The sequence below is a fragment of the Protopterus annectens genome, chromosome 1.part2 (genome assembly GCF_019279795.1).
Source record: "Protopterus annectens isolate FY-2018-M chromosome 1.part2, PAN1.0, whole genome shotgun sequence".
Lineage (NCBI taxonomy): Eukaryota > Metazoa > Chordata > Ceratodontiformes > Protopteridae > Protopterus > Protopterus annectens.
The window spans coordinates 9,706,988-9,721,333 of NC_056727.1; positions in this window are offsets into that span (position 1 = coordinate 9,706,988).

The window sequence follows — 14,346 nt, forward strand, 5'->3', positions numbered from 1 at the left end:
GCTAGCTGGGCTGGCAGCTTCACAGATGTCATTTGTTTTTAAGTATCTTTATTAAGTTGCCACTTAAGTCACGGGTTCATATTAAGTTATCAAAAGATAATGTAATAGAACTCTCAGAATTTTGAAATGGCCGCATATGGAAACGTTTATTGTGGGGGGGGGGGGGCTGCGCCCCCCACTACATATATATTCCAACTCCAAGATCACACTACAGTGAGAAAAGGGCAAATATCCCAATCTTCACTGTACTGCGATCCCACAATGGGATCTTTGAAATGCAGCCATTTCGAAGTTCTGAGCGTTTGATTATGTTATCTTTCAATAATGTAATAGGAACCCTTAAGTCACAGGCACACACATATATTAATAGAAAAGAAGAAGTATATAATAACATTTTTCTTATTTATGCATTATACAATACATCTACACTTTCTGTCTTTTTATCAATTATTATTCACTCCAGCATGACATGAATTGGTTATTTTCCATCCGAGGAATGCCATTTCTTACCTACATATACCTGGAGCCTTCATGGTAATTAACCATGAAAATTGTTACTCCATTTTGCATATGTGTGCTCAAGAATCAGGCAAGGATCTGCTGCTTGGTTTGTACTGTGTCTCATCAATTGATGTCTGCAGACCATAATTTTAGATCCTAGTCACTGAGTGCATCATAGCTTTGTTCGTCAGTGAATTTGGTAGAAAATATGAAACCAAGACTGCTAAAATTTTCTCAAAAGTACCACAGATGGATCAAAGTGCTTAATGTCAGAAACTTCATAGTTGATTGGTGCTATGCATGGCCAAACTGGATGCTAAAAAGTCTTTATTAGGAGTTGTACTTCTAACAATGTGCTACAATAAATCAAAGAGAGTAGTTAATGTAACAGTAAATAATAGCATTTGGGTTACCTCACCTGACTCTGATTCTCCTGCAGCCTGAAATTGTAAGAGCACGACTTTTTCCCTTTGCTGTACAACAAAGGCTCATGCCAATGAACAGTGACTTAGGAGCATTCATGGCTCCCTAGTACATGCAAAGTTGGTACACATTGTCTCTGGATCTTCTCACAGACTTGAGAATTCGTGCTTACCTGCACAATTTTTATTGTGCAGCAACTTGTACTTTTCATTAATTTGACTATGTTTGATTTTGTGTATACTATATAAGCTTTATTCCATTACTTATGAATGTTTCATTATGCCAAAGTCTATAAAATGAAATTTCTGTAGGCATGTAGTCGTAATGTTTCAGTTGAAATACTTTTTTGTTTGCTTAATCACCATGATGAAGAGCATCAACACAATACAAAATATAAACAAGCCACATAAATCTGAAATATAAAATGCTGGACCCATCTCTTATAGAAAATTGATAAAAGCCTTGAGCCAGGAAACTAAGGAAGACACTCAAAGCTGAAACAGGAGTCAGAGAAAGTAAAAAAAATCATTAAAAATGTTTCTTCCCTCACAGTCTCTGTGACTTCTCCTTCAGCCTTTTTATCTCTAGATTCCAAAGTATCTGTTTTGCTATCTCCCATTGACACATAAAAGAAGTTAACTTTTGCACTGTTGGGAATCATCTGCTGGCCCCCCACACCATAGAGAAAACTGAAGTAGGGTGGTACTGACAAAGACATGGACACTGGCCAACCCTGAGATTATTTAGTAAGTTCTGGTGCAAAAGTTAAAAGTTCCTGGGCAACATCTTGATCAGCCTGAAACACGCACCTAAAAATGAGGACAACCTGCAGTATTACAGCCATCCAAAGATCCCTGTTTCAACTCATGGGTAGGTCTCAGGCTAACAAAAAACACAACAACTACAATCAATCAACTAATCAAGCAAGCAATCAAATCAGTAACTAAAATAAGTAAGATAGACATCATCAGTCAAAACTTTATTTAAATGCACACAAAATGGAAAAATTGGTGAACATGAATGTAGAGGACATCTGTGCTCAAAGCAAGCACTTTAATAATAGTAGTGGCAGCTATGTGAAGGTGCTGTATCTGCTATCGGTAAATAAGAGTAGTATTTCTGTATTCATTTACCATTTCATCAGCCATTCCCATCTAAATGAAATGTTATGCATTTCTGGAGGAACTTGCAAATTACACAATGGAGTGATACAAATACATAATTAAAAAAACATGAATGATTTCCAGCAAAACCAAAGTATCTAAAAGCTTTTAGCAGCTATGGATGATCACTAAATAAAACCATGTGTCTCGGATAAGCTAACTGCCAAAATTGATATGACCAAGCCATATGGATCTTGTAGCTATATGGCTTTAAGCTTCTCTGTTGCTGTATTAATCATTATATTTATTAATATACTTAGTTATGTGTATTTACGGTGTCTGTTTTAATTCAGCGAAGGTTCAGTTCAGCGAATGTTCTCATTGAACAAAAAGTTAAACAGGAAAACTAAGCACTTGACCAAAACAACACTGGAACAGACACCACAATATGTAAAACCCACCAAAGTGGGGCGCTATCTATATATATATATATATATATATATATATATATATATATATATATATATATATACACACACACACACATATACCAACTGTGAGATCACACTACAGTGGGGAATAAGGCAAATTTGTGCTGCTGGCCAACTGCTTCCTTTCCCTACAGACATTTTTTGCAAATATGAATGTTCGCTGAAATGAATGTTCGATGGTTAGGGCTCGATGAAGAAAGGTTCACTAAAGTAGACCTTCAAAGAATTAATATAGACCTGTATTTACTCCATTTGCTAACATAAAAAAGTTAGGTAAAGCATTTAGTACTTGATACAATGGCTGAGATTCATAAAGACGTTATGCACTGCTTAATGCTCCACTCTGCTACATTACAACTATACAAATGATTTGTACTCATAAATATGTATCTTGGCTGCTTTTACTACAAAATGTCAAATGTCATAACCCTGAGAATTAGAAATAATGAACTCCAATACCGAAAACACAGAAGGATGAGAAGCTAAAGTGCAAGTGTATTTTGCAGGGTTAAACCTCTCTTACTCCCAGTGTGGGGGATTCAGCCCCCCACATCCCTAAATTTATATAGTCACACTAACTCTAAGAAGGGAGAAACCTCCCTAAAGAAAGGAATCACTGCTGTTGAACACTTATACATTGCAATGGCAGAAATTCCTAAGGAAAATGATGATCAGAGTTGTGTCCCTCTGTGGCTTGTGCTTCTAGCAACTTAAACTCCAGAAATTCAATTCCATCTTAGAAAACTGTTGAACCACCTTGGCCACCCTGGAATATGAAAGCCAGTACAAAGAAACTAAAACCTATACACTGTAAAATAATGCAATGCTTGTGTAAATTTGTGTGTGTGTGTGTGTGTGTGTGTGTGTGTGTGTGTGTGTGTGTGTGTGTGTGTGTGTGTGTGTGTGTGTGCGCGTGTGGGGGCACATATTGTATGTCCACGTGTATATGTGCATGTCTGTGTGCGTGTGTTGTCCATGTCTGTATGTCATGTGTGTGTTTGTGTGTGTGTGTGTGTGTGTGTGTGTGTGTGTGTGTGTGTGTGTGTGTGTGTGTGTGCGTGTGTGTGTGTATGTATCTGTACATGTGTGTATGCGTCCATGTGTATACATGCATGTCTATGCGTGTGGCTATGTGTGTACATCATGTGTGTGGACGTGTTTCTGTGTATATGCATGTGTGCATGTGTTGTGCGTCCATGTGTATACATGTATGTCTGCATGTGTGTGTCTTTGTATGTACATCATGTGTGTGTGTTTGTGTGTGTATGCATGTGTGCGTGTGTTGTGCGTCCATGTGTATATATGCATGTCCGCGTGTGTGTCTTTGTGTGTACATCATGTGTGTGGGTTTGTGTGTGTATGCATGTGTTGTGCGTTCATGTGTATACGTGCATGTCTGTGTGTGTGTGTGTCCTTGTGTGTACGCTGTGTGTGTGTGTGTGTGTGTGTGTGTGTGTGTGTGTGTGTGTGCCTGTGTATGTTTGTGTGTCTACATATATTTGTGTGTAATTATGGTAGTCTGAATTGTAGTGAATACATTGTCTGATACTTAAGGTTTTGGGATGACTATCATGATGGGTGGTACAGCAGTGTGTCAGGAACCAAGATACCATATCACAGTGTATGCACAGAGTACCAGATATTTCATTATTGTACCCTGGATTCCTATGTATTTCATTTAGCTGTCATTTTTAATTATATATATGTGCTGTTTGTTTGTTGTTTGCATTTCTGTTTTCCATTCATTTTGCTGATGTGTCTTTGATCTTTTTTTTCTGAGGAGTGAGAAATCTGTAGTGATACTTAATCCCATTAGGTCCAGTTACTTTTCAGTCTGTTTCAGAGTATTTCAGAATAAGTTCATGCTTACAACAGTGGCTTTTGGGGGTATGTTTTAGAATAGTTTACAAACGTACTGATATTTTTGTTATAGAACGTTACCTGTATTTTGTAATATGAGTCCATGTTATTAGAGCTGTATTTTTTACATTCTGTTTCTCGTATTCTGTCTGACTCCATTTTTTTCTGCAAGCTGTACTTGTCTTAGTTTTCCTTGTTGTTTTAATTTCTATGGACTTATACACATGTTTTGAGTTTGATTAGATGGTGGTTAGATTGGCAGTATAGTTTTGGAGTTAGAATATATTTGGCCAGTTTGCTTTTTCCTTTTGCATGAATGGAAAAGATATCTGCTTTTTTTTGTATTTCTTATACTATATTTGGGTTTGATTTAGGTTTGATATGGTCTTGTGATTGTATGTTTGGATTTTTTGGAGTGCTGTGTGGCTGAGATATATTTTGGAGGTAGATTAGGTTTACTTTGATGAGTTTTATTACATTTTCAATTATATTTTGAGTTCAGAAACTGAACAGAGAGTGTTCATGGTAGGCAATCAAAAATAATACTAAAAATTCAAGCTATATCTTTCTGCAAGCAAAGATTTTAGCAAGTATACACTATGCATACTAATGTCTGCATATGTCGGTCAAGTAGGCTGTACCACAAAGCAAAGAAAGTGTTAGCACAGAAGATATAAGCTATGCACTGTTAACGAGCTGCTTCCTATTGTCCAAAGATATAATGTACGAGCTGTTAATGAGTGCTTCATATTGTCCAGGGTTGGATTCCCTCAGCCTCCATTTGCCTATTGTGTGACTCCGAGCAACCACTTAACCGGATAGTGCTCTAGGACAAATAGAAAATTGGGACAGGCTCCTCTGTGATCTCCTAGATGAGATAGTCAGCAAATTTCCAATGACTCCCAGCCTTCATCATTTCATTAATCACTCAACAGATGTTGCCCATTGTGTTATATGCTGCACTTAGCATCTAATTAAGTTTCTATAAGCATGTCAAAACTGCTTCATTGTTTAGCCCAATAACACCCACCACAGTAACTTCTGAGCTGCTGGTGGGGTGTGGAGGTGACAAATGAACTTTTGCAGTCATTTGCATGGTTGACATAAGGTCATGGGGGGGTCATATGCAGCAAGCTCAGGCAGCATAAATCTACTAAACTCACTGAAGTCATCAACTATCTAAGCTAGGGTGGGTGTGGCATAGACAGCTGAGTTTCTGATTGGCTGTCAGGCTGGTGGTGTCACAGGTGGCACCGTACTGCTAGTTAATTTGGCATCAGACGTTAGAATTCTTGGATTCAGAAAATAGAAAGAGCAAGAAAATTACTATTGCCATTATTTATTCTTTTTCATCAGTGAGACATACAGCACAGTCTATAACCAACACATAGCATCAACTGGTGCAAATCCAAAGCTATAGTATTAGATTAGTCTGGTAGGAAATGAGCCATGCATGTGTGTGCACATATTGTGAGGAGAGAAGACCAGAGCAGACTGCGGAACAGCCTCGTTAACAGATTTGCTTGAAGTTTTACATAAATATGAAAATAGGTAAAATACTTTATTCTGTGGTGGTCCATTTTGGTGGAATGGCTAACCACGATGATTTTTAGGCTCATTTACTGGTCTTTCTCTCTGTTGAATGCCTTAAGCAGTCATCCAATATACAGATGGATTTTGGACCACAGTACCTCATCCTTTTCATTTTATTCACATTGGCAGACTTTGGTTGTCCTCTGAATTGTTTACATAAAACTAGCAGAAATGTTGTTTTATGTTAATAAAATGATGCATTACACTGATACCAAAAGCTTGCTTAAAGATTTTAGGGCCACTATATAGGTACTACTGTTATGTTAATAAAATGCTGCATTACACTGATAGCGAAAGCTTGCTTAAAGATTTTAGGGCCACTATATAGGTACTACTGTTAGAATTTGTCAAACAGTTTTTTTCAACTTTTATGCAAAGAAATGTTTTACAACGCAGATGTTCATTATCAATTGTTGCTTTATGGCTTTATTGAGGTCCTAAAAATATATAGATGTATTGAGACATATTGGGATATGAACTAACTTACATCCAAACTATTTAACTCTAGCATACACTTGTTGTATGTTTTGAATATGTGCTTTACATGATATTTATAGTGTGTTTAAACTGGGGCATTACAGTTTTAGAATTTTGGGTTACATGGTTTGTTGGCCTCAATTACAACTGTTTACTGTGTGATCTAAAAATAGAGATGTTTGTTTTTTTACAAAATACTTAGAAAACAACCTTATGGGGGAACTGCATTTTCTTTCAAAAGTATTTGGTGACTGACATATATATCATACTATACCAGTTGCCCCATATAAGTGGTACAGCAGTACATGGAGTAAGAAGTCATGGTTGTTGCTTTGAAGTGTTGAGAGGTTCCCATCCCCAAAACTCTAGACCCATAATATTCATCAAATGCACATTTGTGCACATCGTCCTTCCATGCACAGATGTAGTACTTCGGTGTTTCCCACTTTGTACCCAGTTATACATTTTGTTAGCCCCCTCCACATCAATTATCTGTAAAAAAAGTATCATTTAAAGTTTTTTTTTCTGTCTACCAGACTATTTCATTGTCCCTGGTGTTCTATGTAGTTTTTTATAGAATATCATAGTTTGCATTATTTGTGATTGCCTGGCATTATCCCACTTTGTTAGCTTTATTGGTAGACTGTAGTTGATATTTCCCATGTAGGATCAGTGCAATTACATTTTAAGCATGCTGCAACTATATATAAAATGTGCTACATAATTTTATCTTTCGTTTTTAGTCCTACCATTTGCCAGAGTGCACCATTGTACAACATGACTTTCAGCAGTTACTCCTTTCTTTAGGGGTCTGTTTTGTTTTAAAACATTTTTGACTATGTTATTTCCAGAAGGCTAGAAGTATGTTTGCAGTGGAGGTCCAAGGTGATGCCAAACTTGTATATCTTGTCATGTAGTTTAATTAAAAAAATCCCTTTTTATTTGTTAATTTTATAAACTAACTGGCCACCAATATCTTTTTGCATGGGAGACTTGGGAGCATTTTCTGGATAAGTGACATGCTCAGAGATACAAAGTAGACAGATGAAGGCTGAATATTTTGTGATGCACTGAAGAAGGCTACAATTTTTTAGCCAAAACCAGTTTGCCTTTATTGTATTCATGGGATTTGCCACATTAACTTTCTAAAATATTTTTCCATCTTTCCCATGTGCTGGATATTTTTTGGACTCAATATTACAATGGTTTGATCCGTGCACTTTGTCTTCCCTGCGTATTTTTGGTTTGGACTACAGGAAGCAGCTTGTTAACAGCTCATAGCCTTAGCCCTTTACACTAGCTCTCAGATTTTGTTTACTTTCTTTAAAAAAAAACGCCTTCCCATTCTTTCTTTGATATGTGTCAAGGATTCTTGTAAATTCACCAGAGCTGTCTCTCAGGTAGATGGGACATTAAAGTGTCATCAGAAAGATGGTGCTTCAGGCGGCAGCACCAGATGGTCTGCACTGGAATGTGAATGTAATCTCCTGTTGAAATGAGAGAAACCATAGCCTTCTGATCTCTCTCTCTCTCTGGTGCAAATTCAGACAAAGTGCCTTGAAGTTAAGCTTTATCATGCTGTGTGGATTAACTTGCATTGACCCTGCAATGTTGTGTCTTGAACACACAGATACAGCCTGCTTTTTTCTTATTTTATAACCCCTTAAATCAATCTTAGATTATCTCCCTATAGATTTTCTTTATCCATTCTATTGTGCTAGAAAAAATGGCATCTATGCTACAGTTAACACTAGGTTTACACTGACACAATCCATCAAGAGCAAATTCCTTTTTCTGAATGTTTCTGACTTCTGAAGTTCTTCTCATTCTGCTATCAGACTGTGGTGACAAAACTTTAAGACAGTAACTGCCGAATAATTAATCCTGGTTTATGTAGTTTGGGGGCTGCTCTTCACCATTGTACTATGTTTTTTTTAGTTGGTTCTTATGCCTCACGCAGAATGTACAAATACAGTGCTTGTGTGTAAAAGATGAGCACATATTCCACACACTCCATTGTTGCTTTTCTTTATGTTTCATGAAGATGACCAAGGGTAAGAAGCAGTCTTACACCCTCTGCCAGGCAGGTAATAATTTTTCTCTGCAAAAAGTCCATGATAAAAAAGCTAGGTCCTGATTCTTGATTTAAATCCTGGCTGAAAACTAGAGAGGGTTTGATTATAAACTGTTGTAAACTTAATGTATGCATGCTTGCTGGGTTTTGATTTGGATTATCTGTGGGCAGTTTAAAGTGAATGTTTATATTGTTTATAATGTTAAGTAAACAAAATCAGAAAATCAAACAGCTCACCTCAGTAATCAAATGTGTACTATAAATCTGCATGGCATATGTGTTCTGCATGACTCAATCTACTTGTTTAAAGGACATACAAGTAAACTTCCAGATAAAAAAAACTTCACATACTTCTGTAAAAGACAGATAAGTAAACTTCCAAAATTAAATCAGTTTAAATATGATAATAAATGTGTTTATGTAATCAGTTTAAGACTGTATGTATTTCATACAGAAATTACAGTTTACCAAGCACACCAAATCAGATTACAGCCAGCTCAGCAAGTTGAATTAAAGACAGTACGGCAGTAAGGTGAAAATAAATTTAATATCCTTAGTGGCAGGTTATGCAGTTACAGTCCTTACTATTTATCCAAGAAAACTGTATACAGTAATATTAAATCCTTGCAGCATTCAGCAGTATTGTCAGACTGGCTACCTTAATGTGGTACAGAGCTTTGTTGCCATGTAACACTGCTGTTAAGCTGTTAAATGCCACTTAACTTTCTGTCTGGACATCTGTGGAACGGGCTGATTTGTTCTACTGCATTTGTTTGTATCAGTGAATCACAAGGGGATAAGAAATTTGAATTAGAACACTACTGTAAAACCCTAAACTGAAAGCTACATGACAGTATGCTGTTGTTGGCTAACATACAACTGCAGGTTTCTGTTTTTGTATTGAACAGCTATGCACTGGTTTGGAGATAAGCCATCATTTGGTGGCATGGTAGTATGAATGCCAAGGAGGGCAGCAGGGTGGAGCTTTAGGGAACAAATTGAAAAAAAAAACATCTACACACTTGTTTGCAAGTACTTCTACATAAAATATTGCATGTGTTGCAAGGCTTTTAAAGAGAGGCAGAAATACTACATTGCATAATATTCTATTGCAAGTTCATTTTCTGCAGTTTGCCATATAGTCAGAAGCACTGGTTTTAATGACTGTAGGTTAATATTATATTGACTTGAATGTCCAATGCTTACATATTTCTACATATCTTTATCGCCTTAATTACTTCTCTAAGTCTACAAATGAATCTCTCCTTGCATAGCATTGCATCTACCAGCACTCCATGCTCTTCCATTGAAGATAAACAACAGTGAAAGAGGATACGTTCCAAGCTGTCTGACATGATGATTCATGGGCCATGTTTTTACTTTCATGCAAGAATGCTAATTCTAGTTTAGCACACTTAAAAATTAATATGCACAGCTAAATCTATATTAAGAATTGTGTCTTTACATTAGATAACCTAGATTGCTTGGCAGACGTCTGATCATTTCTCATGAACAATGGCAAATGGATGAATACCACTGGCTACAACACTATTCATAAGATGGCTTGCACTAAGAGGAATGAAGGTCAGCAGGACTAAGAAAGAATATATGTGTGTGAATGAGAGGGAGGATAGAGGAATGGTGAGGATGCAAGGAGTAGAGGTGGTGAAGATGGATACGTTTAAATACTTGGGATCAATAGTTCAGAGTAATGGTGAGTGTGGAAGAGAGGTGAAGAAGAGAGTACAGACAGGATGGAGTGGGTGGAGAAGAGTGTCAGGAGTGATTTGTGACAGACGAGTACCAGTAAGAGTGAAAGGGAAGGTCTACAAGAGGGTAGTGAGATGAGCTATGTTATATGGGTTGGAGACAGTGGCATTGACAAAGAGGCAGGAGTTAGAGCTGGATGTGGCAGAGTTAAAGATGTTAAGATTTGCACTGGATGTGACGAGGGTGGACAGGATTAGGAATAAGTATATTAGAGGGTCAGCCCAGGTTGGAAGGTTTGGAGACAAAGCCAGAGAGGCAAGATTACATTGGCTTGGACATGTGCTGAGGAGGGATGCTGAGTATATTGGGAAAAAGATGCTAAGGATGAAGCTACCAGGAAACAGGAAAAGAGGAAGGCCTAAGATAAGGTTTATGGATGTGGTGAGAGAGGACATGCAGATGGTTAGTGTGACAGAGCAAGATGCAGAGGACAGGAAGAAATGGAAACAGATAATCCACTGTGGCGACCCCTAACAGGAAGAGCCAAAAGATGATGATGATCCTGTGCCATTGATATGCAGCTATATTTAACCACAAGTCTTGCTTAAAAACTCATACCAGTGAAACTAAATGAAGACCACCTTTCTTGTCTGCTAGTACAGCATAAAGCTTTATAGGTCAGTGCTATTATATACATATTTCACACAGTAACTGAGGCTGATTCTATCCATATCCATTTGTATAATCCATGAACCCAAGAAGATCATTTAACTTGACAAGTGCTTTAGGGCCACCTTTAAAAACAAAACAAGTTTGGTCTGTGGCCTTATCTATTTAAAAACTGAATATAAATTACATTTCTGCTAACATGAATTTAACCACAGTTATGAACGCTAAGGCTTATAACTTTTTTATCATGCTGCCACATAGCAAAGTAAATGGACACAGCTCTAATAAATACATGCAGTAGTCCACACCAAGTTTGACTTGACTATTGAATTACTTTCTTTGTGCTGCTCTATCATTTAGATCATTGGGTTTTTGTTTACCTCTACAGTGCTCATTCAAACATTGTTAACAGTGTGAAAGAAACATCACTTCAGTGATTTATTTGGTATAATAGATAGTGCAACAAAGTGCTCTTAAAACTTTTAGTATGTTAGGTTTACAAGGCTGTGCTTACATTCTTGTGACCTAGAGTCCACATTGGGGAATTATTTATGAATATATATTTTTTCAGTACACTCACATCCTTATATACCTATCAGCTACATTGTTTTTAATGTAAAAGGCTTAGATTCTTAGTCATTTTACTACTTCAAATAAATAAATAATGAATATTTTGGTTAAGCAGCTAGATATTAGTAGACTACATACACAGACAATTCCCAGACAGTGGACAAGCAATTTTTTTTTCTCTGTGAAAGGGATGCTCCACAAAAAGAATGTTTTTTTTAATAATGCCTAAAGTTATTCCTTGTTGTTTGCAGAGGGAAAGATTTAAAGACATACCTATTATCTAACATAAACTCCTCCACACTGAGTCAGGCTGACTGGAGTACTCTACACATAGACACACACACACACACACACACACACACACACACACATACACATGCACACGCACACGCACATGCGTGCATGCACACACATGCACACGCACATACACGCACAAATGCACATATCCCTGAACAACAGCATATCCGTTCCATACGAGTCCCAACAAAACATCTGATGAATCATTGACTGGAGCAACATCTACTCACCGATATGACCTGCTGCTCTTAGGACACCAACATGTGACTGTAAACTTTAAAGCTTGCTCATACAGCCTCAGCCATCAGCTCTTTATCAGGATGAGGGAAGGATTTATTTTTTATTGATGATTATTTATGTACTAATTAATATATTTGTATCCACGTGTATGATCCATGTTTACTTCCATGTTTTGTATCTCTGAAAACTTTTAAGTTTCTAGATGTGTACACTATACCTAATATGTTGTCTAACAAACTTTTTATGTGAAAAAATATGCTAAATACTCATTTTCTGCAGGTACTACCACTGTCCACACATCACAGGCTTCGTTAAGTTTTCTTGCTGTTTTCTTGAATTAAGCATCTGACTTTCAAACACTAAATAATCTAATCTGTTAGAAAGTGCCCTACCCTTCTTGTTTTGTGTAGTATTAAATGTACCATCACACACTGTTACATCAAGTTTCTGCCATCCAGCTGTACTAACTTGCATACTTTCAGTGGAATTTTGTTCCCAAATAGTTGAGCATTTATTTGACAATGTGACTTAGACATTCATTCCTGTCCAGTTCATTATGCCCTCTGTAATTTATTATGTTTCCGTATTTTGAACTAGCTACAAAACAGTGAACTTTTCCCTCATATCACTCAGTCATATTATGTTAAGACTGGATGCAGAATTTAACCAAGTAGCGTACTATATGTCATTTTTTCTATATTCCAGTTGTTGTTACAACTGCTGCCTAGATTTTGTGGTTGTCTTTAATCTAACACATCTCCCCAGTACTTTACCAAGGTTAGCTCTTTGGTGAATTCAAATTATGTAAGGGACTGTTTTAAAACTCTAGATAACTCACATTTAAAGCCCTCTAGTTTTATTAAAATGGCTGATGTAGTCAACAATGTCTGTTAGGCTTACTTAATGTGTTCCTCCCGCTGGCTGTGAATATTTTTTTTTGTCCTAGATTATATGTATCACAATGCCTGGTACATGTTTTGTAAAAAACTGAAGTCAAATTAACTGATGAGCATTTTTCTGCACATCGCCTGTACTCTCTTTTATACAATTGAGTCATACCTGTCATTTTCTTATTGCTGACTTGTACTCACCTTTGTAGCTAATAAGACAGTGGACGGAGATGTTAGTAGGTCTGCAATTAGCTCTAAAAAAATGTAGAGAGACTACTATTTTGACCTAGTGTACACTTGTAAGAGTATATTTAAAATTCTAAAGTCTGATCATGCTCAGAATGCTAAAATCTGCAACTCCCTACCTTCCTCCATCTGATAGATCAGCAAACTCAGCCTGACTAAAATCATATTTCAAGAACACCTTAGTCTGCCACTGTACCTCTCCCACTCAGTAAATCTATGTCTCCAACTCCTCCTTTCAATCTGAAGTTCCTTATACATTTGCAGGCACACATGACCTTGCTTTTTAGGAATACTGAGCATATAGTTAGTGTAGTGGAAAATGTTTTTCAAATCCCACCGTTACTTAAAAGGTAATTTTATAATACATTCGAGTGGTGAGAGTTGCATGTGGTGTGACACAGGATAAGTTGGTAGAGCTAGTTTATCAAAGATTGTATTGTGTGCCAATTATTGCTTATGGTTTTGTAACCTCAGACTGAATTCTTTAAAACAATTGCAGTCATATTATTTAATTGTCTGTCTCTGCTTCAGATAGCAGAAAGGCTAGAAAGCCTCTATTTGTAATAGTATGAATTCCAAGAACAAGGACTATTATATTTTATTTACTTATTTATTTAACATTTGTTTACTGGTGGAAAGTCTGACTGGGTCAGGAACCCATTTTCAGCCGAGGCCCAGGTAGAAAAGCTCCAAATGATACATGAAAGTTAAGACATTATACACGAACAAAGCAATAGCAAGTATTAAAGCACACAGTAAATAATTAATGAATGCTAAGTAATAGAGAGAAGTCGAGGGTTGGGAGGGTGGCCTAATGGTTAAGGTGCTTGCCTTACAAACACAAGGTGCACAGTTTGAATCTCACAAGGGATAATTGGCTAAGCTTAAAATGGCTCGCAAGGGCAGTTAGCTTAGTGCTACCTATGAACCTCTACAATAATAAAACACAAACTAGGTAGAAGACTTGGTCACTTGGTGTACGACCATGGTAGGACACAAACCTGCAATCTTCAGAGGATCATAATGGAACTCATAAATAAAGACATTGGGGACCTACAGACACTGGATCCTACCCAATTTGGCTTTGTCAAGGGCAGATCCTGCCTCTTGAACTTGGTCGACTTTTTCGAAACAGTCACTAAGGCCATTGATGAGGGTAAGGCAGTTCACACAGCCTACCTTGACCTAGCAAAAGGATTTGA